Below are 7155 nucleotides of genomic sequence, written 5' to 3'. Positions count from 1 at the left end.
GATCCAGCCCCGGGGGCTCTTCTGTCCTGTTTCTCCTTTTCTCATCTGTTTCTTTTGGCAGACACTGGACTGTTATCGGCGCTTTGATCCCAGCCAACAGCCGCCCTGGACGAGTTGTACTCAAGCTCAGCGGCGGCGGCTGGCTTCAGCAGCCCACGTTCTAAATGTGACTGGCGAGTGGCTTATCCATCACCCTAATGGGCAATCACACAGGGAGCACATCCATTAGCTTAGCTCATCTACAGGCGTTAGGAAAGAAACGGGAGCCACAGCTGCAGCCTTTAAAGGTCCCCCTCCCCCACAGGGCAAATGCTTGCTATGCTTTTAATAATTGAGAACTGAGCTCCGAAAGCCTCCATATCCAGCTGGGCCCGGGAGAACTGTAATCAAAAGAAGATAGTCAGATCCATGACAGCATCTCTCAGGCACCTCTGGAGACCCACAGACTAGGAAAGGCAGTCCGTAGTGACGCAGCTGCGTGGATCCCTCCGCGCGCCTGGGGCGAGCAGCTAAGCGTGGGGAGCCGCATTCCCCCATCAGTTCCTCTACTGATAAATGACAGGCACAGAAGGCATTTTGAGGGTCGTTGGTGTGTCCGCAAGCGTTTTTTGCAAGCCTTTTGACGTTAAGAACCTTTACAAGTAAAGTTGGGTAGAAAGGGCTAGTGCCGTGGGCTAAAGGGCAGAGGGATGGCTTTATGAGCTGATGTTCATCATCCTTGTCAACCTGACAAGATTCAGAGTCACGGGGGACACAAAACTCTGGGTGTGTCTGCAAAGGTGATCCCAGGGAGGTCCCATGCTGATTGCAGTCCATACACACAGCTTATCTCCCAACTGCAATTGGATGTATGTCCCATCCACGAGACCTGCTTCTGGCTGGGCCCCATCGCTTGCTGACTCTTCCCTCCTCACCACCTCATAATCCTTAACCAGGCTCTAAAGATTCACTCAGACGGATTCACATTTCCCAAGTCATGTCCTACTCTTGGATCTCTGCCAACGAGTGAATCCTATTCCCTGTGATCCGTGCAGACTTCCTTCAAGGTTCCGAAGGCAGAAAACAAACACTTCATCCCATTCATTAGTTTTACTGTGGGTTCTGGGGGTCGAACCCAAGGCTTTTTGCTTACAAGGCAAACACTAAATGACTAGTCTGTCTCCCTGGCCCAACACCAGGATTTTAGGGCAAATACTCTCACTGTCCAGGTAAAGGCAGAGGAGAGAGACAGCTAGTGTTGGCTGTACATTAAGCACACAAGTATATTCAACTTGCAGAAGTAATTGAAAGGCTGGAGAGATGTTCTGTGGTTAAGAGCACTTGTCCTTGCCAAGGGACCTGGTTGTGGTTCCCAGCACCCACGTGGCAGCTCACATGTGGAACCTCTAGTTTCAAAGCAGCAGACACCTTCTTCTGCCTCCTCAGGCACTGCCTACACAGCGCACAGACATGCAGGCAGGCAAAACACCCACACACATAAAACATAAATCTCTTCCTAAAGTACTCGGAGTATATTTGTTATCTGAGTACTTTCCCGTCTACTAAGGTTTGCAACAATGGCGGCTACCTCACTGCGGCCGTAGACCAACCGGTACATCGATAAAGAGACAAAGATAGAAACACAACAGATTTGCTGAATGAGCGTTATTCGCGGAAGTCAGCCTTCCACTGTGACTGCAGACGCACTTGTTTTCCTCACCTCATTATCTGCATCCCTCAGGCTTTATGATGAACGTTCAAAAAGCGAAAGGTTGTGGTCTCTACTCCAAATGGGGACAGCGTCCGGCCGGCAGCAAAAGCTATACACCCAGCACGTTCCGTGCTGCCGCCTGGTCCAAAAGAGTTCTCGGCACTTGCCTTTCATCCTGTGAGATCGTGGGGCCGACTCGCAGAGGGAAACTCCATCTCTGCATGTGCCTGGGTACCCGTGTCGGAGCCACGAGGAAACAGCCAAGAGCTGCCAGGGCTGGGCTCTGCAGAGGCCCTCGGAAACTCCGACCTCTGTCTTTGTATGGGAAGCCAGTTAATCGTGTCTATTTCACCGATGGCCACTTAAATTTCAGCAGGGCAGTTGCTGCTTGGAAAAGTGTTTCGAAAGAGGGCGGAACCGACAGTCCTGCTGCCCTCACGCCAGGGTCCGTACCACGCATGCGCAGAAGAACCACACAGGCATTCCTGAACAGCATTTTCCAAGTGTGTCTCAGAGAGAGTGAAGACAGGCAGGACCGTCTGTAGGCTCCCAAACCCATCAAGCCCCCCCCCCCCCCCCGCTTTCTCTTCTCACCCCAACCTGCTCCATCATTAATTTCCTGTCCCTTTTCCTCCCCTTGTCCAGGGCAAAATGCCTTCAGCAAGCACACAGCCACCCACTGGGGGTGACCTTGTAATGTCAGGGCAATTTTACAGACCTGTACCCCACTTCCTTCCCCTTGTACAGGTTTGAGGGCTGGGGGTGGGCTGGAGCTTTCTGACCAGAAGGCAGCCAACGCTCTCCAGGGCTGTGCTGAGAAACGTGTCCAGTCCAGGAAGCCAGCGTCACCTCTCATGCCTGCTGACACCACTTCACCCTGACTAATGCTAGTTCCCCACAGTCTGGGAAAGCATTCTTCGGGGGGGGGTGGTCACCAACAGGTTGGCGATGTGTCCTCAGGTGGCTCCTTGTTGAGGTAACGAAGGAGTCACAGGCTCTCTTCACCAGTGCAAACCAGTTCCCTCAAGGTGAATCTGCACAAACTTAGCAGCCCTCTACCATGATCCCCCAGGGAACAGTCTCAGGTGGTCACAATTACCTGGCCCGTGAGCACATGATTCCTACACACTTCCTGGAGCCATGGAGTTCACCTATCTGTCTGGCTTCAGCTGTCAACTTGACACAGACCTGCAGTCACCCAAGACAGAGAGCCTCAGCTGAAGAATCGCCTCCCTCCGATTGGCTTGTGGCTGGGTTCTGTGAGATTTTCTTAACTGCTAATTGATGTAGGAGAGCCAGCCCACTGCGGCCATGCTACCCTTGGATAGGTGGGCCTCAGATATATGAGGAAGTTAACTGGGAAGGCAACAGGAGCAGGCTAGTAAGCAACAGTTCTCCATGAGTTCCTGTCCTGACCTCACTCAATGGTGCCTGTGACCTGGATGCACGAGCTAAGTACATGATGGCGTTTGCTGTAGGCCCCACACCAAGCAATGCTCTAAAAGCTGTCTTTTGAGGCATCATAGCTACTGTCATGGGCCAGTGCTCCCTGCAGATCAAGTGTCAGAAGAGTATGAGGACCTTCGCTGTGTTGGGCCACAGTAGAGGGCCAACATGTGGGTGTGGGGAGTACTCCATGCCCAGTCCACCTTTTTCAGAGTTAATGGTTTTTAAATGTATTCCAGTGGCTGGAGAGATAACTCAGTAGTTATACTTACTTCTTTCTCAGAGGACCCAGGTTCACCTCCTCAGACCCACACCAAGCAACTCACATAGTCTAACTCCAGTTCCAGAGGAAGCTGAAGCAACCATTTAGTCTCTGAGGGCATTGCATATACATAGCGTACACACAGACAAGAAGGCACGCGCGTGCGCGCGCACACACACACACACACACACACACACATACACACACACGTACACGGTGTCCATACAGACAAGAAGGCTCACACACATATACAGACATAAAGTTAAATGAAGTTTTAATTAAAAAGGATAAAATGTGTGTGGGGTTTGCACAGCTGTCAAGACAGTATGACACAAATTTAGGTCTAATATTGCAAACGGGGGCTTTCCAAGGAAAATCTGATGCATGGCTGCTGGCACCCACAGCTAGATGTCAGGATGCAGGTAAGAAACTGAGAGGCAAAGTCTGTCACAAGCCTGGATGCTGTTCTTCCAGGCCTGAACTAGATCATGGCTCCGAGAGTCCTGTGTACCAGCAAAGCTCTCTCAAGTTCCCAAACATACAACTGTTTGCCCACGGATCTGGGCTGTTCCTTCCATCAAGATCCTGCAGACTTAAGTTCATCTTCTGCTACACCAACATGATAATTTGAAGGAAAGTATGTCTTGGGGTGTTATAAGAAGCATCCGTGTTGGAGAGATGGCTTGGCAGTTAAGAGCACTGACTGCTCTTCCAGAGGTCCTGAGTTCAATCTCCAGCAACCACATGGTGGCTCACAACCATCTGTAATAGGATCCGATGCCCTCTTCTGGTGTGTCTGAAGACAGTGTACTTATATACATGAAATAAATAAATCTTTAAAAAAGAAGGAGGAGGAGGAAGAAGAGGAGAAGAGGAGGAGAAAGAGGTAGAAGAGGAAGAAGAGGAGGAGGAGGAAGAGGAGGAGAAGGAGAAGGAGAAGAAGAAGGAGGAGGAGGAGAAAGAGGAGGAGGAGGAGGAGGAGGAGGAGGAGGAGGAGGAGAAGAAGAAGAAGAAGAAGAAGAAGAAGAAGAAGAAGAAGAAGAAGAAGAAGAAGAAGAAGAAGAAGAAGAAGAAGAAGAAGAAGCAGCAGCATCCATGGGAAGCCTTGAGTGAACCCCACGATGATCTAAGGTCGTGAGGTGCTAAACACAAACACTCCCGTTCCACAGAGAATTTACATGGGGTCTGCACGTACCAGTCTTGATTTATTTCTCCAGCTTAGTTGCAAGGTGCACGTTATTCTCTGGGTACTTACATATCACGAATAAATGACAAATTTAAATTCTGAAAGATTTTAGTAACAGGACTCGTCAAGTGTTTTCAAAGAGAAAAATAGGAGATGCAATATGTTGAGAGAGTCGGGGTGGGGGACATTTGGTGGACATGAGAGTGAGGGGGCATTTGGTGGACATGAGAGAGTGAGGGGGCATTTGGTGGACATGAGAGAGTGAGGGGGGCATTTGGTGGACATGAGAGAGTGAGGGGGCATTTGGTGGACATGAGAGAGTGAGGGGGCATTTGGTGGACATGAGAGAGTGAGGGGGGCATTTGGTGGACATGAGAGAGTGAGGGGGGCATTTGCCTCCAGCACACTCAGCACACCATGTGGCTGTTTTCATCTTCACAATGAGTTAAGAAGGTTTATTTTTCTAACTTTGCAGATGAAAAAGTTGGGCCCAGAGTAGCCAGTGACTACCACAGGAGAATGTTAGCTAGAACCAAAGTGCAGTGGGCTTGCCCACCTGTCTACCCATCCATCTGTCCTTCCATCTTCACTTCTTGCTAGTCTGTGTGTCCTCTGCTGACATCAGACCCATTTCTTCCGCATTCCAACATAAACCAAAGACAAGCAGCTTCTAGTCCCTCAGCAGCAGGTTAGTACTCCAGCAGCAGGTGAGTACTCTAGCGGCAGGTGAGTACTCCAGCGGCAGGTGAGTACTCCAGCGGCAGGTGAGTACTCCAGCAGCAGGTTAGTACTGTGGACAGTCCCTCAGCAGCAGGTTAGTACTGCTGAAGCCTCCAGCTTAGGGTTCTCAGTGTCTTCAATACACAGATAGCCGTTGGACTACCCAGCCCTACCAGGTAAGCCAGTCTAGTGAATTCTCACAGATGTAACATATGTTTACACAGTCACAGTGTGTGTGTGTGTGTCTGTTCTCCCGGCCTTCTTCCTCTAGGACTCTGACATACCACAGAGGATCCAAAAGTCACCAAGCTCTTTTCCCAGCCTAAAGAACTGCTCGTGGGCTGGAGAGATGGCTCAGCGGTTAAGAGCACCCGATTACTCTTCCAGAGGTCCTGAGTTCAATTCCCAGCAACCACATGGTGGCTCACAACCATCTGTAAAGAGATCCGAAGCCCTCTTCTGGTGTATCTGAAGACAGCTACAGTGTACTTATATATAATAAATGAATAAATCTTTAAAAAAAAAAAAAAAAAAGAACTGCTCGTAATGTTAGGAATCTGCTTCTCTAGAACCTGGCTGTCTCTCCATGTCTTTGCTCTGGTGTCAACTTTACCTGTAACCACTCCATTAAGACGACAGCAAGACAGGAAGCAAGAGAGTGTGGGGACAGTGGAGGAGAGTTGGTACATGACAAACAAGGCTGAGTGGCCCACACCTGTCATCCTAGTCATGAAGAGGCAGAGACGGGAGGATCTCCAGTCAAAGCCAGCCTGGCTTACAGAATGAGACTCTATCATCAAAACAAACCACACACACAAACACATACACACACACACACACACACACACACACACACACTCCCCCCAAAGCATACCAAGGTGAGTGGGTGTATCATGTGGGGGCCTGGACACTTGCGTGGTCTGCCCACCCAGCTACGTCTGAAGGTCATCTTGGACCACTGAGCCTCAGGGCAGGGAGGGTGAGGAGGTCTGTGATCCTGGCCTCAGAGCAGGAGGGTGAGGAGGTCTGTGATCCTGGCCTCAGAGCAGGAGGGTGAGGAGGTCTGTGATCCTGGCCTTTTCTTTCTGCCCAAGTGCACAGTGAGCTCACTCACTGCCCTGAGTGGTGTCTAGAGAATTAAAGGAAACAAGAAATGAAAGCACTAATTCTGGTGCCTCACACGCATAAATCCCCAAGTATGGAAGGACGAATGCTAGCACCGTGCTCAGTGATGGCCCACACAGTCGTGCTTGAATAAAAGCTTCCTGGTGTGGACTTGAAGGATGAATGACAGGAATTTGGTTGGGGGATTTGGGGGAGTTGATAAGCAAGTGGCGTATGAAGCTTCACGGGCAGGATATGCGGGGATGAAAATAGCCTTCCAGGCAGCTGGCAAACACCTTCCGTGGGGAGACAGTAAGACACGATGGTCTTCTTCCCATTTTCTAAAACGTCATCTCTCGGTGGCTCACGTGCCAGAGCATGTCAGCATCAGCCAAGAGCTTTGAAGAATGTTGGGTCCTAGGACCTCGTCACCACCATACACCCATCAAACACTGTGACTCAGTCCCATCCCTGTTGGAGCAGCAATACAGATGAGTAGTGCATGAGTGTGTGGTGTGTGTTTGTGTATGTGAGTGTGTGTGTGTGAATGTGAGTCTATATGAATGCATGTGTGTGTGTGTGTGTATGTGTGCACGCGTGTGTACAGATGTGCCTCTCTGTGCCTGAGACTTGCTCTGTGCAGAGTAGAGAACACTTGTTTAAGCACAGGACAGTTGCTGATGGGCTCTTCTGCCAGGGAGGTCAGCAGTAACAGAACAACACCAGTGCCAAACAAGGAAACCCAGA

This window comes from Rattus norvegicus, chromosome 4, assembly GCF_021556685.1.
Source record: "Rattus norvegicus strain SHRSP/BbbUtx chromosome 4, alternate assembly SHRSP_T2T, whole genome shotgun sequence".
NCBI lineage: Eukaryota > Metazoa > Chordata > Mammalia > Rodentia > Muridae > Rattus > Rattus norvegicus.
The sequence above is the reverse complement of the archived record's forward strand: the minus strand, read 5'-3'. Positions refer to the sequence as shown.